The following is a 23,994-nucleotide window of genomic DNA, read 5'->3' as shown; positions in this document are numbered from 1 at the left end:
TTTATATCCAGCCCTTGGTCATGCTAATATTTTTTTCTTCCCACCAAACACTGATCTGAAGCCAAGACAGCTATTTTCCTCCTCCAAACAGCATTTCCACGACTGCATTCATAACCACACTGCCACAAGTCACATGCCATACCTCCAAGCTAATGAAGGCTAATTCGGGCACTGCCTTGCCTAGCCCAGGGTAACCTATTTATTGGCAGTCCAAATCAAGACTACAATACACCACCAGATGCAGACAGACCTCTATTGCAAAAGTTAATACATGGTTTCAGTAATATTACTCATATCCCAAAACATTAAGCACTTCAAAAGACAAAGCAGAGACTCATCACAACCACAACACATGTGTCTAGATTTCACACTGGAGATGATTTACATCCCATTGGTTTAGACCACAGATAAAGCCAACATGCAATTATCTGCATCCATTGCCTAGAGTCTAAATTAATCAAATTAATCAGTTTAATTTGGAGTCCTGAGTCTATAAATTTTCCAAGCTGGCTGATTTTAAAGTATTTTAACAGCTCTCTGACAATATCCTTTGTTACAAAAGTCAAACCTTTCTATTCCTTGCACAACATCACCTAAGCGGACACACGATTTCTGCTTCATTCCAAACACAGCAATAGTTACTATTTTTACTTCTATTGTACAGCCTTTCACGATTTCATGTACCAAAGAAGGGCTCTTTCCCTTGTGGCAGCATTTTGTTACTTTATTTCAGAATCACAGAATATTCTGAGTTGGAAGGGTCCACAAGGAGCATTGAGTCCAGCCCTTAGCCCTGCATCCATTCCCAGGAGTCACACCCCGTGCCCAAGAGTATTGTCCGAACACTTCTTGAGCTCTGTCAGCCTTGGTGCTGTGATCACTGCCCTGGGAAGCCTGTTCCAGTGCCCAACCATGCTCTGGGTGTGAAGAACCTTTTTCTAATATCCAACCTAAACCTCCGTCTGGCATTACTAATGGCTACACCGATCAAGTACCTCATTAAAACATTTATTTCTCCGAATTAATAATGTTGTTAATTAAAAAGGATATATTTTTCACAATCATTTCATTACCAAAAAACACAGGATACCAGAAGAATTCTAAAAATGCTTGCTGCACAAATGAGTTATCCTAAGGAGCCTCAGCCAGACAAGGTTTCAGATTTTCTGAACCAAAGATGCTGGTATCGTCCATTCAGCATGGGCAACACTACTCTTGTTGGGTGTGAACTGCTCTGAAAAAAACAGGGAACAGAAATTCCTGCTAAATATGGCTGAACACACTGTGTTTATGTTCCATCAAATAGACTGTAGCTCCATCTGGACCAAGATAAAAATTTAGATTGTTCTAAATCTTCACATGCCCTTCAGAAGCCCTTCTAAGACCACAATTTTTATATTTGCTTATTAAACAGCTCTACTTTTCACTGTGAAAATCCAACTCCCAAGCTTTTTAAAATAGAAGCTTTATAACTGACACATTTATTGCATAAAATCAACTGACAACAGAACCAAACCTCAGTATTAAAAGCACAGCTACATACATTTCTCTCCTAAATGCTTTCGGATGAGACACAGACACGGACAACTTCACATCTGAGGTTACAGACAGACAAAGCTGACCAAGTATGGCACAGCATGTTGATATGAGGCCCAGAAGCATTGACAAGTTGTGACACCTAGAAGAACAGGTTCTCCTTAACCCCAGCTGCCAGTTTGCCCCTGTGAAAGTTCAGGGGTTTTTTCTTGCACGTTTGTTTGCACGCGCTGAAACAAAGTGAGACGCGATTTTGTTGCTCACAGCCACGTATGAAAGCAATATTCATCATGTGCTGGCAGTTCATAGCTGTGCAATCTTGTTCACCTGAGAGCTTGCCTGCAGATCACTGCAGTAGGTGACACTGAAGAACTGAGGGATTTTCTTCTTGTACCAACTGCGACGCAGTTCCACGTTAACTTTTGCTAACTGATGAGAGTGCATGTCACAGCATGTGACAAAGGCTTGGAGCAAGATACAATGGAAAGCCTGTTGAAAAGATGGCTTTCTTCAGCCTCCTCCAGCAACCTTTGTACCAAACTCAACTCAGCTACTTGAACATTAGGCCCACGTAGACAGCTCAATGCTGTGGAGGTGTACAGAGCTATTTTAAAAATCTGTAATTTTATAATTTTCCTAAATTACAGGGGAAAAGTTGAGATTATTACTAAAGCGCTTAAAAACTCTAAAGGTTAAAATCTGGAAAAAAAGTTACCAGTGCTCTTTCAAAGCCTATGATTTAAAGAGAAAATGATATCCTTTCAACAAACACAATTAAGCAAAATGTACAGAACTATGCAACTCTTCTATGTTCATCTTTGCACCTGACTTAGATTTCAATATTACTGCAAGATATTTTTTCTTTTCGTGCATAATGTATCTTATTAACATTTTATAACTTTATGAAATTACAGAATTGCTCACACAGAACGTAATTCTTATCCCTTTCAAACCCAAATGCAAATGCATTTTAACCATTATTTTGTCACTTCTCATAATATCCACCGCAGCTCCTTTCATAAAAACCTGGAACATCCTTCCAACCAACTCCAACCTTCGGCAGACGTCATCTGCAACAGGTTCATGAGAGGTTGCAGAACTGTGCATCCTGCAGGATACATGTCTTAATACACACACACACATACACATACAGGAGAAATTAGGAGTGACAAAAGGTCTTTCCTGATAATGCCCTTCTGTTGAACACACGCCCCCACCATACATGCACACAGCTACAATGACTGGTTTTATCTCTGCCACTGCACTGTAACCCCAAATGAAGCACCCTGCTCAGCCTACCAAGTGCATCAAAAGTAAGACACAGATTTTTACATCCTTTCTTAGAAAAGACCACAGTCTGGCCTTCCACTTGCCATGGGTCATACAAACTTTCACATAAATGAATTCCATCCTTCCTGGGATTGCAAGGAAGCTGTACAGCAAGAAACTACAGGACCATCTTAAAAGCCAGAGGTGGTAGTCACTACGGTGGATGAGGAGGCAAGGCTGGTTTTAAGTATGTGTTCCTGCCACAAGCTCAGCTATTTTAAGTAGGAGGATTGAAAATGTCTTATAAATCATGTTTTCCGCAATTGCTACAGGCTGGAGAATATGAGCTTCATGGATTTTGCACTATGTAAAATAGAGTTATGGGCACTGCAAAGTATACAATTAAAAGTGTGCAGTTTCTTTTATTAAGTATAATGTTTAAATAAGGAACTGTCTCACTATCTAACTTAAAATACCTGGAGAACTTGCAATTGCTTTTTTTAACTTGGAGGTACAAATGCCATCAAGTTTATCATAGATGTATTTTTAAAGTAGATTGCAGGATCTCACCAAAATCAGCATCACAGATTGTGTTTAGCCATCTTATTAATACACAGTGATACACGAACTGCGGGCCAGGAAAGCACTCAAAATTTTGCCTCAAAATATTTTCAAAGTTTGGCATACTTAGCATCTTGCAAAAAAAGAATTTAACAGTGCAGGATCAAGGTGGATTCGTGGTCTGAAGGCCGTGGATCGTGAAGACATTAGAAAGCCTAAGAAATTACATTTAACATCAGAAAGAATTTGGAGTCTAAAAACAAACGTTTATGTTCCTCTCCTTGCTTGGCAATTTTTTAATTCGTTGCTGTGACATCCAAAGGAATTAGTTTATAACAAGAGAAGAACACAGCAAAATGGCTGGAATGTAAAACACCATGTCAAACTCCTGAGGAAATATGCTGGGTTATTTTTTTCCTACACTTATACAGTCATCAAGCATTAAAAGAAAAAAATTAATCACAGATAATGTTATATACTGGTTAACTCTCAGAATATTCAATAAGAGAGAATGAATTAAATTACCAAATGTGAAGATGATAGGGTAGAGCAGGGAAAAATCATGTTTAACACAAGGACAGAAGTTTTCTTTGGGGAACATCTTTTGAGTACAGGACAGGCAGAACAATTCACATATATGAAATTCAAATACACATCCAAAAGTAGTTTCTGAGTACTGTTCAAGGAACAGCTCTCAGTAAGCACTGCATGGAGCTACATAAAATTTAATGGGAGGTATTCTGAAAGTGAAACATCCTTTGAAACCATTCAAATCATAAGCCAATACTTTTATTCACCCACAGCTGTTTGATATCAAACCTAGAAATGGAGACAGGCAATCTGAAAAAGTTTCAACCTTACTTTTAGGATAGCATTTATCACAGTAACTACTACAGTGCAATACACAAGCACCTCAGTTTAATAATATGTAGTCCCACACATTGTTTGAGAGGACTATTCATGCTCAAAGTTAAAAGACTTTCAACATGTATTACAATATCATGTAAATGATTTCATTAACAGCAAACTTTCCTATAATGAAACAAGTATGCATACGTAGCTTTGTAATATTCACAGCATAAAACTGTAATTCTTTCTAACCACAGTGGAACAGGAGTTAATAAATACCAAGATGACTCTGAATAATTTAAAATTCAGTTAAATCAATTAGATCATCTGAAAGAAAAGACAGTGGCTCGTGTTTAACACACGATTTAATTTACATTTGAAGTTTGCAGCTTTTATTTCAGACTTGCAAAGAGTCCTTACATGCTTAGAAGCTTATCTAACTTTTCTAGTTATGCTAGCAATTACAAGATATTTTCTCTAGCACTGCAAAACTTGCCTCACTTTCACTCTTAAAGATGATGTTATTAGAATTAATAACATTATAATGAATTCTGTTAAGTACAGAGGAAGCATATCCAACACAAAATCAGAGTTAAATCCATGAAAACCTTTTCTGCAGGTAATTAATGACTTTTTTAAAATTACAACTTCCATTTTCGGATTTGAAAAACATGTCTATATATGGTTATATAGATGCATAAAAGGGGGGAAAATGAAACATTTTAAAGGAAATAAAAAAAAAGCAAATATAATAGTATGAACAGCTGGCACGAATGAGATTGCAAAAAATCATAATTTACAGTTAACTCATTTCACTCAACCCAAAGACTCTCACATACCTACTTCAGTTTATTTTTCAATTTTTCCTACTTTTACTAAAGATATAATTAACCACTTATTTCTAAGTCTATCATAAGCAAAGATGTTCATTTAACATAATACTTCCCTGTAGCTCAGATCCTCAAAGAAGAATTATTTTGAGATATCCAGTAAAAAATGTAATGTGCTTCCAGCAAACAATCCAACTATTTTGTTGGCTTAAATACAGCGATGGATCACGTCACAAGGTCTGGATTCTTGTGGTAAAAGGGAAAATAACTTGCACCATCTTCAAGATTTTACAAATTTATCAGCATTAGCTCAACATGAATACCATCCACTTTGGCTGAAGCACAATTTAGAACAGTGGAACTTGACTAAAAAGCCCATTCTAACCACCCAGTACAGTGTGTGGGCCTAAGGGCCAAAATCAAACAGTGCAAGAACAACGCTGACCCAGAAAAAGACGATTAAACAGCAGGCTATCATCTAGCCAAGAAATATAACAAGGTACTAGTGAATCACCCACAATAGTTGATCAACCGTATCAGGACTTCAGAAATAAGGATACTTCAATGCTGGAGATTTTTGTGAGCCTGAAGTCTGTTTGAATTTTTTTCTGCATACTGGTCTGCAGCCACAGTGGGCACTAAAGAACTTTAGTTCCTATCTGTACTCTTTCAGCTGTCACAGCTGACGTGCTCCCAACCTGACAGCAATCCCTCAGAAGGGGTCATGCTGAAGAAGACAGTGAGACCAGTCGCTAACAATATTCCAAATCACTTCTCACCATCCACTCTTTTCCTCACTCCATCATGTAGGCAAATCATTACATCTCAATGACTGCCAAAATCTGCCTTTCTATCACAACTTACTAAGACAACAAAAATGGGTCCAAAATTTTATGTGGTGCTATGACAAAACTTTATAGTGCTCCTCTGAATTTATATTGCTTAGGTTCCCAGCTGGACTAAATATTGATAGCTCTTGCTGCCACCACCCATAAAAAAATCTGTTACCTTGGTTGAAGATAATGGGGTGAACAGTTCTGAAGTTAAGCATCTTTTGTCAGAAACACGTTCACAAAACCTTATGTGAAGCACGAAATTAATTTTTATATATATGTATATATATAAAAACTAATTGAATTCATGCAAAATTTACTTGGCATTTGTGGTTCACAAAAACCCCCTCTTGTTCTTCTACAGGTTATAACATATTGCTTATAGTTAGATATGTGAAGAACTGACATTAATATGAAAGTAGCATAAGGAGAAATATTATGTCACAGTGCCTCTTCTTTCTCAGCAATCTTGTTTCCCATCACAAATAATAGATTAGAGTAAAATAAAGAAAGTAGGAGGAACAGGAACAGAACTTCTAAATAAATTGCCAGGGTCGATAACCTATCTGAAAGAAATACACCCTTAAAGTATATAATTTCTTCTCTTAAAGAGAGAAGAAGAGATAAAATATACAAAGGCTCTTTTCAAGTATTCTTTTTGATATATTAATTCTAAAGACGGCAATGTTCAGCTGACAACCATTTCTGAGCATCAGCATACAAAGCAATGACAAACCGGGATTTACAAGACCTGACAATCATTTTCTAGTAATTTATGTTTATAGATGCCTCCTTTCACTTCATGAGCCATGAAGAACACTTCAGGTGGAGGAAAGTAAGTGTCTTCCAAGTAAAATAACAAAGTTGCCTTCAATTTAATTATTTTTTTCCATACCTGGAAAGTTTTTTTATCGTTGGTAATGACACTGACCTAGGCTTCCAAGGGCATAGCTGTTGACCTTTCTGTTTCTCCTGTCCTCCCACCCACAGAAGCAGCAGCAGGCTGCCTTTTGTCCCAGTCAGGTCCACAGTTTGTCCCATACTGACTCCAAGCCTTCCAAGGCCCTTTGGAGGGGACTGAAGGAAGGCCAACAGAAGACTAACGGAAAGGAAGCTGCAGAAATGGATCTCCTCACAAGCTACCGTGTTTCCAAGGCTATCTAAAGTACCACATGGGAATGTCCAACTCTGGGGCTGTCCAGGACTCCAGTGAAATAAAAGCAGTTTCAAGATGATTTGCACACCCTGCTTCTGCATCGGGAGAAAGTGAAATGCCTTGGGCGTTATGAAAAACCATTACAATCCTAAACATCCACTGGTCAGATTATGTGACCAATACATCTGTTCTTGAACAGGCAGCAATCACAAGTATTGAGGCCATGCTACTGAGAACGCAGCTGCAATGGGCAGGGCACGTCTCCAGGATGAAGGACCAACCACCGCCTCCCTAAGATCCTGCTCTATGGTGAACTTGCCACCGGCTGCCCCAAGAGAGGAGCCCCAAAGAAAAGATACAAGGACTCCCTGAAACAACATCTCAGCCTTGGCCATATTGATCACCATAACTGGTCTACTCTGGCCTCCAATCGGGAGGCCTGGAGATAGACCACCTATAACGTTGCTGATGCTTTTGAGAAAGCACCAGGATCACCCTTGAGGAGAAAAGACAACGCAGAAAGAATTGAGCCTTGCAGAATATACCATCTAAGGAGTCTTTCTGCTGTGCCTTTTGCAACCAGACGTGCCTATCTCGTATTGGCCTCTTTAGCCACCAACGTGCTTGCAACAAACATGGGTAGAGCCCTCCCTAAATCTTCGTTCGCGAAGCCTGGCCATGATATGAAAGACCATCCCACTTCTTGGTTCATGTTATAAGCTTCAACACCTAGAAACCTGCCACTGCCAGAGAGAAACAAGCAGGGAAGAGTTCCCTAGTCTCAGCAGAAGAAAACAAATTTAGATTAGATTAGAATAGAATGGAAGAATAGAATCATTTCAGTTGGAAGGGGCCTACAACAATCATCTTGTGTGATCACTGTCTGAGCCCTCCAGGACTGACCAAAAGTGAAAGCATGTGATGAAGGGGGTTGTCCAAATGCCTTTTGAAGACTCATAGGCCTGTTCTAGGAAGCCTGTTCCAGTGTTTGACCACAGTCTCAGTGAAGAAATTTGTCACCCTCTGGTTTTGATACGAAAATTTGAAGATGGACATCCCTAATGATCCCACTTACTTATGGTATAAAATGAATAATTTAACAGTACAGTAATAAAATTTTATAACCATCAATAACTCTGAATGTTTCTCTAAAATTAAAAAGAAAAACTTAGAGGAAGGTATAGAAGAGTCATGTTACCTAGTGTGGTTAAGGCAGGGCACATAGGTTCATTACTGGGGCAATGCACAGCTTCACCTTTCAGAAAATTAAACCCTTCCCTATGTGTGAGCCATCTCTGCACTATTTCACTACAAATAATGTGGAAGCAAAAAAGTATGTATGTGGACAGGATAAGCATGGTATCAGGTTAAGCTAAGATGTGGTTTGTCCTTGGTATGCAGATGTACAAAAATGGAAATGGGATGGGGAATTTTACATTCTAGAAGTAAGCTAGAAAGAGGATTTCACGGAAAGGAGTTTCTGTGAATCTTTATGAAACTGTAGTGTTTCTGATCATGAAAGTGTCAGACAAGAAAGCAGCTCCTTCTCATGAACACACTAAAAGTCTTAAGCTGCCTAAAGTTTTATTTTATTTTGACACACATTGTCCAGAACTAGTATTTTGAAGTACAGCAATAACATTTGGGAAAAGCATAAGGAAATGTGAAACGACAAATCCTTTTTTTTCTTCTATTTATTTGCTCTAACAAAAACATACTATAAACTAGTGGAAACAAAATCCTCTTGCCCTTGAGATGGTACTAACAGCGTGCCAAACACAAACCTCTCCAAACATAGTAAACAACTGACATTGAAAGCGGGGTGAAAAAAATAAAGGAGGAACAAGATGCTATTATACAAGGGAGCGACAACAGAGAATAACTTTTATATATTCCCTGTTTGAAAAATGCATTTTGGAGTTTGACTACCATAAACAAGGAACAAATTAACTCCTTATAAAATGTTTGCTATGAAGCAATTCAATAGAAGCATTCCTTTGATACTGTAAAACTTCTGCATTTTTCCTGGCTTCAGCTGAAAGCTCTGCAGCTGTACCCACAATTCTTTTATACTCCTTCAGGTAAAATAGCAAAAGAAATAAGAATACATTCTAGAAAAGAAAAAAAACAGAATGACAACTCCATTCTTTCTCTTTTTTTTTCCCCTTTTATGTAGGAGCAATTATTTTGCCTTATTATAGGAAATTTGGCCAGTGGTTATAAAAGTAAAACTATCTTTCAATGAGAGCTACATTTCTACTTCCACCATAAAAAGAAACCCTAGATTTCCCAAACGAATCAAATTCACCAAATGGATTTTCAACCCTGATACTGAATTAATACCATAATACTACATCTGACCAACTGCTTAGATTCAATTTCAGATAAAATAAAAAAATTAATCTTACTCAATATTTGCAGGGAAGCCAAAAGATTAAACATTTTCTGGTGCAGTGATTCCAGCTGTCTGTCTCCACAGCCTTTCAGCCTTTGATTTCAAAAGTTGTTTACAGATACTAAGGGAATTACATTTTGCTGACAGAAAACCTTTGCACATTACCATCAGAAACACTTTATCACTAGAGCAGTTCATTTTGATTACATTCTTGCTGGACTAATTACTGAACCACTAAGAGATACTGATGACAGTATCTTATCAGGGAAAAAAAAAACCTTTACAGGAATATCTTCTTAAAACAAATGAAAAGCACTGTGCTTTCCCATAATATTCATAGAAAATTTTAGTGAGGTAGTTGCAAAAGAGCAGATTACCATTCTAGAGCTCTGACAATGCCATTCAGAATAAGCCTGTGCAAAACAATAAAGATGTTACATATGGGGTACAGAGCAACCAGCCTGAAAAAAAAAATTACATAATTCCTTCAACTGATTTAAAGTCTGCTTTTTCTGATACACATGGGAGATGAAAAATCACTCATTTTTGTCTCAAAATTATTTTATTTAAATTGAAAAAAATCTTTCGTTTCTATTCTTAAGGTAAAGAAAAGAACCTCTAAAGTGAAAACTTCAGGGGAAAAAAAAAAAGAGCTTTCACTCTTCTACTATTCTAAAATTTAAACTTCTTCAACACTTCTCTTTTTGCTAGGAAAAATATTGGCTGAATGAAAAATTGTTTGCACTACCCTATCTTTTAAGTTTGTCAAACAAGACTGGATGAAGCAGTGCCAAGAAAACTCACATTTAAGGAACTCAAATTTTCTGGGAGATCTTCTATCAAGTGTGGAGGACAGAATGGTCACTGAACTCAGATAACTTGAATGCAGATTAACTTGTGAATGCTTAATAAATGGAACTTCAAAGTAGATGTAAAATATTCTCTGCCTTCACTGAATCACAATAGATGTTACATATGTGATTTAAAAAGTCATTCCATGCATTAAATGTTGGATTCATGGAAAAAAAATTGTGTCAAGTGAAGTGAAATTTGACTGAAAATTTGACTGAAAAAGAAATACGAAAATAAAATTTTTGTAGAACTCCAGTAAAACTATGTCTATTCAAAAGAGTCAGTGCTAACATTAAACTGAAAAAACAGCATACAAAGTTTTCCTTTTCTTTCAAACACAGTAATGACAGGATAACCACTGGTTTAGTCATTAACACTTTTTCAAGTTATGTGACTCCTAGGTGTGATTCACAGACACTAATGGAATGGTTTACTAGTGCTTTAAAGCTTTTACATTGTTATTTTTAAAAAATGAACTTAAAAAACCCCTAACAAAAACAGCAAGTAAAAAGATATGGGGAAGAAAAAAAACCATAAACCTCATTTCTTGCTGGAAAGTTTTGGTATGTAATTCTGCCTTGCATCTAAAGACACCTACATCATCCTGGTTTGCACACCAAGGCAAATGGCAATGGTTACAGACACATATCTCGTATTTCTTGAGGTTCATCAGCTGCTTTTGTTCAGTGTGACTCCTCCTCTTCAGTGCATTCAGTTGCCTTCAACTTTTTGCAAAGCTCTATCTGTAAACTCTGTGCACTTCTATATTTGATTCCAGGAGGGTGGCCTGCTTGCCCTAAGAACTCAAGCTTTCTTAAGTACTGAAATCACTGCTAGAGTCTTATTTCTGATTGACAAATGAACACACTGATGGAAAAGGCCAAAAAAAAAAAAAATAGGTTGCTTTAGGGAGGGTGAGGGTTTATTCTCTTTTTGTTTTGCTATTGGTAGGACACATGACTTGATTATAGCTATTTCATTGGGTTAAAAGTAAATTAAAATAGCACAGCTCATCTATAGTTGGTGAACTGCCCTTCTTTGAGTCATCTGTGCCTGTAAGAACTTCCAGCTACAGCCAGGACTTCAAATTAGAAGGCATTCAGTATTTGGAGCCTTGAAAACAAAGTTTCATGACCTGTTACCTATTCACACCCATTACCTATTCAAATACTTCACAAGCTTTTGCTTCTCAATACTATGTTAACCACTCCAGAAGCCAAATCATCCACACCAAACAACAGAGCCATGCATGCTTCTTTTGAACAGTTCTCTGCTTATTTTGTTGGTAAAACCAACAAAACAATTTAATTTAGAAATTCAGGGCAACAGCTATTGGCCATAACAATTGACACTGGACCTCTCAACATGAAGACTCCCAGTGGAGTCAGCAGTGAGCCCTTGCAGAAGCAAAGGCTGATTCCTTCTTGAGCTGCTTTGGTAAGTGTGAAGCCAGGAAGTCAAGGGAAAAGATTATTCCTCTCTAATTGACCCTCCTGCAGCCACATCTTTGAATAGCATCCAGTTTTGAGGCACTCCTGTACAGGACACCTCAACATGCTGGAGGTCTATCACCAGCAGGGTTAGATCTCCCCTTTCCCAGTCTCTCAAGTGTCTCTTCCCCCCAACCTTTACCCTCTTCAGTGCAGGCTCTTTGACTGAAACCATCAGTCTCCATCTGCCTCCATAATGCAGTATGATAGAGTGTTTCCTTACTAGATGCCCAGATTATTGTACTAATTAAAAAAAAAAAAAAAATGAAGGGAGGGACAAAGGGAGATTATCAGTATGTTCAGAATCTTCTTTTATTATTAGCAGTGAGTAGTAATTTCTAGTCAGATTCTTAGCTATGCTTTATTGTGAAAAACGAAAAACAAAAGCATATTTTACAAATCTGAAGAGAACTGGACCATCAGAGCTATGGCATTTTAAAACTCACACAATCTGCAGGCAAAACAACAGGCAATCTGCTATCAGCACCCTAAAGCTATACTGTTCTGTTGATAGATGAGGAAGTTTTGTCATCAAATGTACTACTTTGGTTCACTTCTTAGAATACAAGGATCTCATATGCAGTTATAATCTTACTAGCATCCCTGCTGCCAACTCTTAGGAAAAATAAAAAAAAAGAGTGAAGTCTTACTAATAACATATACTGAACTGCTTTTTTGAACACTTAATCCAGAAGCTCACCTGTCCAGCAACATTCAGAATTACTGGCAGAAAGCTTGCAATAGTAATTCACATTGTCCTCTGATACCTGACTGGTTTTTGCAAGGATTAAAAAAACCCCCCAAAACAAACATACAAACAAAAACGAACAAACAAACAAAAAATTGGTAACTCAACAATTATTGTGTAGCATAAAATATATCTTCATCCAATATTTATATTCAATGTTTAGAAAAAAGTATTTTGCAGTGACTTAGCAAAGTATAAAATGACATTTCAATGAAAACAGTGAGGAAAACCTTATGTCTACAAAAAACAGATCATTATCCAATAAAATGAAGACATGAAATAAAGAGGAAAACAGCATGGGAAAGAAACCACATAACCAAAACCACATTCATACCCAGTTTCTAGTGGAAACTGTATTAAAGAATCACCTAACCAGGAGTAAAAAATTAATGATAATAGCAGCAACAAAATGGAGTGTTGCCCCTCTCCCCTCCAACCCTTCCCTCCGGAAAACAGTGAATTTCAAATGAAGAGAGGAAAAAAGAAAAGGAAATTACCCTAATAAAGCTATAAGAGGCTAAAGTAAACTAAAAGACTAACAAAAATGTATTTTCCATGAAAATATACATTTTGAGGACATTCTTGATGAAATCTATTAAATGCTCTGGACAGAGCTGCTGATGGTTTGAATTCAGCTGTGATCATTTCTTTCCATGTATTAATGTTCACATAACTAATGTAAGAGTGGTGGTTTGAGGCTGGCATCTCTGCACTGATAGCTGCTTCCTTCCTCTCAAGTCTGGACACACATACTGGATATATAAAATATAAATGGACATCTGGCAGCTTGACAAGCATGCTGGCAATGAACTAAAAATCTCATAACCACGTAGTAACGGGATGTTTCAGGGCCCCAGTGTCACGCAAAGGATCCCCAGATGAGTGCAGCAGAAGAAAGAGCTTCACGCATTGAACAGAGAGAGACAGGTACAAAAAATTCCACCTTCTCATTCCCTCCCCCTCTCTCTCTCCAAAAGTCATGAAAGGGCTCCGAGAAGCATAAAGTAACAGATACCTGTCATAGGCTGTTCATAACACAAAGTACCAGAAAGCTGAAAGGGAAATTGGAAAGCCTCAGACAGAATTTAGCACTGGTAAAAATGCTTTTCTAAATTAAAGGAATACCTGTTCTGAAAACATTTCTCTCTTCTTTTTTTTTTTTTTTTTTACTTGTTAAAGGGGTAAAAATGCCAGTTAGCCAGCTTAATTGATTTCTTGATACCTTGCTTTGCCTTGTTTCCGTTCTAGGCTTGCAAGAAATTTGGATTCCTTATGCCTAGGCACAAAAGTCTGACAGCAAATACCTATAGTCATAAGTATTAATAATTTCTTATAGATTATATATGAATTAGATGTTGGCATTAGTAGGCCTCTCAGATAACTCACTCCAGAACCAACATGCCACAACTGGACATAAAGTTACAAGCTGCAATCAAGGTGAAAAACAGTCCAGTCAGACCGACAAGTAGACCCAAAGCCTTGTCATTAGGATATGAAGAATCATTTTTCTCTCTGAAGAAAACCTTTCCATTAAAGTACAAACACTTATGAATGCAAATTTCAAAACATTTTTTTAATTCCTCAGATCAAGTACAAGTCAATCTCATGTTTACTTTGAGATTTCCTAAATTATAAAATAACAGAAAGCCGGAGATGCTCCATTCCTACAGTACAAAAGAATAGAAAGTTTAGATTACTCCCTACTGACACATTATATTTAATTCAGGGTAATATCCTAAAAGGTATTTGTTTCAAGCCTCAGATGTGGACAAACCTCTGACAGTTCAGAAGATAAAAATCAGGATAAAAATTTGAAGCATTGTCCTCACCTTGTTAGCCTGTTCTCCTTCTCATTTTGGAGTGTGACTAACGTAATCTTACTAATTCCTCTTCATCCACTACTTATATTTGCTAATGAAACACAGGGAGCATCATTTCTTATTCACAGCTAAACCCCATAAAAGCAAATCCAATCAGAATCTCCGGTCCATCCACTGAAATCCCACTGTTACCAGTGAGGGTATGTGTGGCTTCTGTGCAGACAACACCCCTTAGATCTTTATGGCAAAGTTTTATTTAAGTTCAAGTACACTCAACATAATTACCAAATCAATCACCGTGAAAATCCTGGAGTCCAACCACACTTCAGGAAGGCCAGCAGAAGTGATAACTACTCCTAATAACTACTATCTTATGATAGGCTGGTTTTCCACTCTGTATTTCCCTTTTATTTAGATGCTGGATTTCTGAAACAGCAACTTCAAAGTCCTGCGTTTCCTAAAAGTGTGAATTATTAATAGCAACATCGTTAAGCATCTTTTTATTATTCATTTATTCCTCCGGAGTATTTGTGCTTCCGAAAATCTTTCTCCTCCTTGTTTATGGAACTCTGTACACCAAGGCACTCCACAATAGTGAGAGCAATGCATTGGTGGTTGCTGAATAGACAATAGCGCCTGCTTATAATAAAAACATGTCACCTGAAAAATCCTTGCTTTCACATATTACAAAAATGTTTTGTAGTGAGAGCAAAATGATGATCCTGAAGCACCTTTATTTCTCATTCCAGGATCTTGTTCCTCCCCTAACAAGTGTTGTACAGTGCTAAGATGCTCTTCTACCTCTGCATCCCAGGATGTCTCCTGTATCTCTAGGCAGGGATTCCCAGCCCATGATGTGCTGCAGAGAGCTGCTGACGGGGTTCCATGGCTTTTACACCTTCTTTAGTTTGCAGTTTTTTAATGATACACACACATTATCTACCAGTGGCACTCAGGAGACTAGAGGTCTTGTTCTGAAGCTTGCAGCTTGCCTCAGTCAAAATTCAGGGCAAACTCTGGGTTTAGCCATTACCACATAACAAACTTATCTATAAAAGATGGAACCAGGAGCAGCTATTCAGGTCTAAATTCATATTTTAAGAAATAATTTAAGTTTCTGGTGAACATAAGACTTGTTTTAAAAAATGCTCTAGATACTTAGGGTCAACTTTTTAAAGTATTGGAGTGCATTGAATTCCAAAACCTTGCAAACATCATTAAGGGCACAACTTCCAGCAATTGCTGTTAGATAGCCAAGCACTATTAAAAAACCCAGACAGAGCACTCGCCTGCATCTTTGAAAAATCTTTATACACATTGGATTGTGAGCAATTCAAAGACCCTCAGGTGTGACAGTGCTCAGTGGAATTTCAACTAAATAAATTTTTTTCCTCAGGAAAAGATCAGCATTCAGACATATACAAATGTTAATCAAATGCTTAATACATATCAAAAGCAAGGGTTTTAAATATAAATATGTATATCTCATATCGAGCTTTAAATGTATCAACAAAACATAAGTTTTCCACGTTAGAGGAATTTGGGCCTTCAGTCCTCTTCACTGAGACTATTTAAATCCAGCAACACTTTTGGCCATGTTTCAATTTCGCATTTGATGCCAATACCAAACCAGAACTATTTTATATGAGAGGAAATGGTAATGCACAGATCTTGCATTTTCTTGCATACATCAGCTGAAGGATACAGCCTCTGCAGAGTATTCAGCCACACAGATTTTGCACTCGGGTAGTACCTGAATTCCTCTCAACTGAAGATTTTGGCTTTATGCACAGGTACATACACCCACAATATCACCTTCTTCACAACTTGAACTTTGTGTCTGCGTTACTACATCCCCCTTCTTTTAGCAAGTGACTTTGAAATCAATACTCGGTGCTGAAGCTGGTGCAGCTGAAGTGGCTTTATGTGTTCTGGTGTGATACGTGCAAATCCCCGCTGTGCAGTCCTACTTCAGCCTGCCCAGCTAAGGAGTGCTGCTCACACAGAGAGCTCTGCCCAATGTGCTTAGTCTGCTTTCACTGCCTGCTATTGTTTTATCTCTCTACCCACCCACCCGCTGACCATTTCTGTATCTCTTCATCAATACTCACCTACCTATATTTTTTACCTTTTTGTGCATGCTTTTTAAAAATTCCTCCCTGTAATCTCTCAACTCATTCAAAAATTCTGGAAATTCTTAGGATTGCCTGCTTCTCCCTGCATTTTCACTGTTTGATCCCCTTTGCTTTCTTTGCTGCTACTTTCTCCTTCTATTAAGTTACTTTTAAAGCAACCACACAGAAAAGGAAGCTGAAGGATGGACGCAAAAATAGCCCAAAAATAAAAAGGAACTTCCTCCTCCCACAAAACCAAAATGATTAATGGTTCGGGAAAATTAATCCATTAAAAGCACTGACTCCTTCGGTTTAATGAAGCAGAAAGATAAGAGAATGCAAATATTACACACATCAGACCTCCTGGCTTATAAAAACATACTATTGGTGAAGCTGCTAAACAAACAAACTGTAAGGAGTAAGGAAATTCTTGAGCAAGAGTAATTGTACTGAATCAGACAAGCAGAGAACAGAATATGACATTTCAAACATATTCTAATTCCAGAGCTTGCCAGCGTCACAGGAGCTATCTGGAGCATACGAGACCAGCTATAACTCTTGTGTAACTGTGATGTTCCAATGAATTTTTCAACGGCGATTTGAGAGAGCTCTAAATTCCTTTGTTTGTGCATCCTTCTTGAGCTAGGCTGCTACACAGAAATCCAGTGAGAATAACAGCCAAGAAGCAAAAAAAAAATATATATGTTTTCATCCTATGTTGTTATTAAAGAAATCAGTAAAAAACATATGAATGGCAGCGATTTGTTGCTCAAAAAGGATTTCTGCAGATACTCTTCAAACTACACTTCTTTTCCTGAGTTGTAGATGAAATCTAATTCAGCATGCTTTCATGATTTCTTTTTTTTCCCCCTCAAAAAGACCCTACCTTTAAACAGATCAAACAGTTACATCATAAATGTTGCTATTTGCCTGACGTTTGTATATTAGACATTATACAAAAGGATAACTAAGATAGCAGTTTCTCCAAAACCTCATTTAAATAGTCAGATATATTGTGAATTAAACTGTGACCTCACCAGTCAGACAAATGAACAATTTCCTCCTTAAGTAACTGCACTGGCTTCAAGCCCTCACAAGCCAGATGATAACCCAAACTGAGGCAGACTCAGAGTCTCTTTCTGAGAAAACAGTGATGAATTTGCATTCATTGAGGCTCAGAGTTGTTAAAACATATTGCTGTACACTGTAGCTTGGTTTTGAGTTACACCTGCCTCCAATAAATAATCCACTGTAACATATGCTGTAGGATATACAGAACTGAACTAATTCCAGAACGAGCGTTTGGTAAAAGAGAATTTAAGATTTGTAACCCGGGTAACCCCACGTATGATGCTTTCTGCAAACCCCACTGCACATCTGACTCAAGACAACACAGACACTTCTCTTCAGCTCAGACAGGCCAAAGCAGAAAACAAGAGATCTTCATGTTGCTCAGCAAACTTGGGAATTTAGCACAGCTACCTTCTGCTATCACAGTATGTCTAAAGTACGAATGGCTATTTTTTTTCCTCACTCTTCAGTGGAAAATAAACAACAAAAAAAGGCATCATTACTTTTCCAGTTACTCCCTAGCCACCTGTGTTAACTATAATGCAGGGCTCTTGGTACTATTACCTAAAATGATGCTTCAATTTCTTATGGCTGTTAGAACAGTAAAATACCCTTAATCATAAAATATGTTGACTACTGCTGATTTTGTTGCCACACTTTCCACCAAAAGCTGATATACTGAAACTACTATTACAAATATTCAACAGAATTTGAACTGCCAGAGTTGCTTCATTTATCATACTCATTTCAAAAATCTATGAAAAGCAGAATAAACCAACCAAAATACGAAAGCAGATCATGAACTTGCAATTTTATAGTGATACTCAATGAAATAAAAATGGTGAGAGTTCTAAAGCAAATGAGTGATGGCAAGGGTCGCCTATTTTAACAGGTCCCTATTGAGTAAGTTTTGAAAAGCTTTGGAATAGGTACAAGGTTTTCCCACAGATGCTACTATATCAAGCTATACTTAAATCAGAATGTAAGAAGCCAATGCCCAGACATCTTACCACAGTGTTTCGTCTGCAGTCAGATAAGAGTTATGTAACATACCAAAATTTTCGGATATCCTTAGCTTTCTCATTTAAAATATTCAATGGAACAAAAAAAGAAAAAAAAGAAATTATATCTGACATTTCTACAGCACTCATGCACCTGCATGACATAAGGCTTAATATGTTGTATTTAATTATTATTTAAAAAAATCTCCATATGTTATGGAAGTTACAACCCACAACAGTGTAATACAGAATAAAAAGACATATGGGCCCTTCGGAGGAGTCTGAGTGAAAAAGCTGAAGTGTATCCCAGATAGTAGCTGTACCAGGCAACATAAGTAAGAGAAAACACAGCCCCATAAAATACTGGACCTTGCTCTTCAGTGCCCCGAAAGAGCATTATAATTGACACTGCTTGAATATGGTATTGTTTTAAGGGACTTTATTAATAGCTGCATTGCTCTCAGCTTTCAGAGTCAAGATGAGGATGGCTTTGATATTTTCTGTATATGTTAGTGCTCCTTGGCATGAAAATTGAAGAACTGAGGCCAAAAAATTGCTTTACTCACATTAACACAGAAACTTGGCCTTTCTGCTCTGGAAAACAGTAGCAAAGAGTCACAATCTCTCATAAATTTTTGTATGACAGAATTCCATCTTCTAGCAATTTCAGCAGTCTCTTTGGACTATTAAGCTTATGAGGTTCACTCATGCCACAGAAGCATCAAACATCCTTGGGGAATTCTCCATGAGGTTCTTAATTACAAGTCCAGATTCTGAATAATGAAAACTCTGGAGCAATATAAAAAATGTGATCTTTACAAATCCTCATTTAAATTCACAGGAAATGTAAATTCAATTCACAAGTTGTTTGATAAAGAATACAGGTCATCAAGATCTTCGAGGAAAAGTAACCATAACAAAAAGCTCTACCCTATAACAGTAGTTCTCAAAGTATCCCAAAGTGATTTAACAAAACCAGTTAATGAAACAACATGAAGGCAGAGCTATTTACAGATTCTCAAACCAACCCTCAATCCATCAAAACCACGGTACAGCCTCAAGTGGCTAATATATAAAATTAAGCAAAATATTTGGCACAGACCAGGAGTTCAGATTTAGAACACATCTTTTAGGGAGATCCCTGATTTCTTCAGAAGTCTCAATTTAAGCTATTTCAAGATAAACCCCCTGAGAGGCTAAATCAGTACTCTCAAAGAGGTATTGGGTACTGGAGTTGATGAACTCCTTCCTGAGTCATTGAACCACTGAATTCCTTGACCAGGCAGCATGAGAAGCATCCCAAGTTAGCCACTGGATTTTAATCTGGAGTCCATGTTCCTAAATCTCATACACCAAGATAAAAGCAACTCAATTTTAAGGCACAGACATCTTTTCTTTTTCCCAGCACTGAACTCCTTCATTCAAAAGCTTTGACGGGGGTATTAAAAAAACAACAATAGTCAATGAAAGCACCCAGCAAAGTATGCAGGAAGTTGCAACCTGTGTATCAGGACTAAAGTCCTAAGTGTTTAAAATTTTAAGCATTGTAATTGTCTTGGCCTGCACCCTAAACGCAGGTTTATTCAAACCCACTCAGCATCAAGTATCTGTTACAAGAGCCTCTTGCAATTTAGGTTGCCTTTCCTTCTGAAGGATACAACTTTTCAATAGAGCCCTCTAATTAAACAAGCATATTACAGAAAACACAAAATCTACTGTAAGGCTGCCATATATTTTATGTCCTACATTTAAAAGATTTTGATTCCTAATGAGCTGTGTTTCCTTGGAATTGTTACACTACAAACTATCTATGGAGATTCTCTTCGTTCTCAGCAACATTATCTTATTTCTCCTTCATGAATAACTATCAGTTACTTGGCAGTTTTAAACAAACCTGTATATTAAATTCTGAGGATGACGATTTTTCTTTTGTAAAGGATGGTTGGGAAGAAACTAGTAAATAATAACCCAGTAAATAATAAACCTTTCTTCCCCTTTCCTCTGACACAATTCCTCAGAGGCCATAGGTTGCATCACCTTTTGAAAGAGTAAAAAGTATAAAGGTATACATTTAATAATACGTTTTTTATCTGAGAATATTACTGAGGAAACTAATTTCAGAAAAAGCAGTTTCTGCCAAAGCAGAGGTTAAAAATAGCCACAAAATACTACACAGATGGCTCAACAGATCTAACATACTGCTGTGCAGAGACACAGATTAGTCTACCTCTAGGACACTGCTCTTTTCAATAGGCATATCTTTGGATACATGCAGAAGAACAAGAATTGTGGGGGTGCAGAAGAATGAGATCCATTTTTTCAACCCTCTCAGTGCCTTTTTATAACACTATGTTGAGCTCTACTGCAGCTTTTGAAAACTGAGGGTTGTAGTCTGCATACACAATCTGAACAAAGAGCAAGACAAAAAGGAGCATAATGGCAGCCTCCTACTCTGAACACCACCTCACTCTGTCAAGAGGGAAAAGATAAATTAAAAAAACAACACTGCCTAAACTCTAAACAGAAAGAAATCCTTGGGATATAAATGTGCTTTCCCCTCCCTTTTCTCCTCCCAGTTGAAGATTCTTAGACACCCATGAGACTGAAGAACTTGGTCTTCTTATTCTTCCAAGCCTTGAAAAGACAGCTTTGGTACTGAAACCACAACTTCTCAGCTAGAACAAAATGCTCAGAGTAGGTAAGGAAAAAAATGCTCTCCAGCTTATTCTGTCTCCCATTTTGAAAATTACCCCTCTTCAGCAAGTGAGTTTGAATATTATATTACCTGGCAAAAGGTAGGTTCTGTTGCTAAAAAGGCTAAAATCATTTCCTATTTGCTTTCAGAAAATACGAGATTTGCTGATGTGTATCTTTCCTATATGATTGAGAATCCACAGAAAAACTATGCCTTTTCAATCAATCCCCCCAAAGAAATGAACCTTGGTCTTAATGCAAGTGAAGCATACACAGCACAGCTGTGATGGGCAGTTGGCCATTTCATGAAGATTACCATTGATTCTATAAAAAAAAGGGGAATTTAGGGCACTGTTTTGTGAGCAGCTAGAAAACAAACAATGCATTTAGTCAAAACCTCACCTACAGTAACAAATTACAATAACAGAACTAATAAATTTTAAATAGAAGACTGATAAAAAACAGGAAATTAAAAAAAAAGACATGATGAGATCAGTGCCTATGAACTTCAGAGTGCCTGATACTCAGCTTTTTTGAAATACCTCATGATGAGATGATTAATTCTTGATTATGATTTATGTTTGCTTAATTTTGCTGTAGCCTTTTGCCCAAGATTTCAAGCTGTCCTCCCCCATCCCTAAAAGCTTTAGGCCGAGGAAAACAGAGACTGAAGCCATTCCCGTGCATTTAGCACACATCACGCTGCATATGAGAAGTTTGGGATACTCATGTTAGTCAATACTGTTATTGGATCTGGCAGAGACGGAGCTCATTTCCCCTCAGCAGCCCTCCCAGTGCTGTGCTTTTCACTGGTAGCCAGAAAGGTGTTGATAACACCCTGGTGTTTTGGCTACTGCTGAGCACAGCATCAGCACTGCAACATTCCTTCCCCAGCCGAGAGCAAGATCCTGGGAGGGGACACAACCAGGCCAGCTGACCCAAACCAACCAAAGGGATATTCCATACCATATGATGTCAGCTCAGATACAAAAGCTAAGGAAAGGAGGAGGAAGGGGGGGTTATTTGTTGTTTACAGTGTTTGCCTGCTGAGCAACTGCCCCACATCCCGGGATGTGGCCGGCCATCGCTTGCTAATGGGAAGCAGAGAAATAAACCTTCACTTGTGCGGGTGCAAACTGTCCCTTCTTTGCTTTAGTAAACTGCTTTATCTCAACCTATGAGTTGGTCTCCATCTTATCCTCCCTCCTCTGTCCAGCTGGGAGTGGGAGTGATAGAGTGGCTGAGTGGCACCCAGCCAAGGTCAACCACAAAGAGCGTCCTCTCTTTTCCAAAGTCTGATGAGTGGCAACGCACCTTAATCAGGATTTCTTCAGGAATAAGGAGATGAGAACAACTGTAATGGCAAAACCCACTTGGTTCTTATAAAGTTTTATGACCAGTGCAGACATACAGTTTCATCAGTCACATGGCATATTGATCATGAGTTTGAACACAGAACTAGAACACTGACAGTTAGTTTTGGGGTGAGTTTTTCAAAGATCATTACAGAACATCTGCACTGCTCCTGAAGAGCCTTGACAGCGATTCTGGAGCTTGCAAATCGTTTCTGTAATATAAGACATATTTTCATAGTTTCTTATGAAAAACTAATAATTAATGCTGTGGCTCCAAGTCACCTAATGCTTTTATAAACACAGACCTGACAGTTGAAAAAAGATTTTTTTATACTAATTTGAGCCTGACTAAACTAGAGTTCTTATAATTTAAAACGGCACCACTCATTACCCCACAGGAGACTGGCATAAAATGCAAAAATGCAAGGAAGTAAATTTATTATGGGATTACCAGAATGGAATAAGTGCTTTGAATTATTTATTTTCAACTAACCATTCAAAGAAAAGAACTTGAATGAGGCAAAATCCAATAAGTGACCTCATGATTTATGCATGAGGAATACCATTTCAAATCATAATTTATGGCATACTACACTATGAGGAAAAAAAAAAGTTTGTTAACAACTAAAACGACTGAAAGAGAACAAAGTGAGAGAAATCTTGGTTGTACCTGATCTGTCAAAGCAGAATTAGAGAGAAAAAAATACAGTAAAAATACTGGTTCCAGGATCGAGAGAAAATAAAGCTTATTGAGGGAATTAGCTTTTTTCTAACATGAACACAATATAGGTTTTATAGCAATGGCAATTCCAACTGCAAATTCACCTTTGTATTTGCTGACCAGCAAGAGCTTTTGTTTGCCAATTAAAGAACCCAAACAAACAAACAACCCAATACATGGACTGAACCGAAGCTGTACGGGCATTTTTAACACCGGAGCCCCACTCACAATTACAACTAATGTTCTTCTTCAACATTTATACTTGGGGAACAGCACGATACGAAGACTAAAACCTGAAACAAACCTAGGAACAGCAGCAGTGGAGGAACAGAGGAAGTTCAGTGTGAACTCCAGAGGGTGAACGACCTTTCCACACCACGCGCGTGGGCACCTCCAGAATCACCTGTACGGCAGCCGAGAACCAAAGCAGCACCGCGTCTCGGGCAGAAAAGCTTGGGCAGGGGGAAGGGAGACCAGGTCAGGGCCGGACCGGGGGCCCCCGGGTCCCCCCCAGCAGCCGGGTCGCGCAGAGCTCGGTTCGCCCCCCCGGGCTCCCTGCCCTGCGCCGCAGCCTCATGACTTCACACCCAGCCAAACACGCCCGACAGCATCGCTGCGCCTCCAGAGCAGGACCCGCATGCGGACAGCCGCGGGCAGGAGGGCGGGCGCGCACACGGGTCGCACCTGGAACCCGCGGCC

General features: G+C 38.2%; 1 protein-coding gene across 3 annotated transcripts in view; it reads right to left on the bottom strand.

Annotated features, from left to right (window-relative positions):
* The window catches only part of ANO3 (anoctamin 3), a 133,728-nt gene that overhangs the window by 107,865 nt on the left and 1,869 nt on the right, over positions 1-23,994 (bottom strand). The window contains exon 1 of one of the 3 annotated variants that reach the window (XM_027705283.1): positions 23,600-23,619. The exons of 1 other annotated variant lie outside the window; for it this stretch is intronic. The gene's annotated coding sequence lies outside the window, so the exon portion shown is untranslated. Of the gene's footprint in view, positions 1-14,348; positions 14,408-23,599; positions 23,620-23,994 lie in introns of those variants that run through there. One more of the 3 variants, XM_027705279.1, reaches the window with a different exon arrangement.

This window comes from Neopelma chrysocephalum, unplaced genomic scaffold (genome assembly GCF_003984885.1).
Source record: "Neopelma chrysocephalum unplaced genomic scaffold, ASM398488v2 Primary Assembly neopelma1_323, whole genome shotgun sequence".
NCBI lineage: Eukaryota > Metazoa > Chordata > Aves > Passeriformes > Pipridae > Neopelma > Neopelma chrysocephalum.
This window is presented reverse-complemented; position numbering and strand designations above follow the sequence as displayed.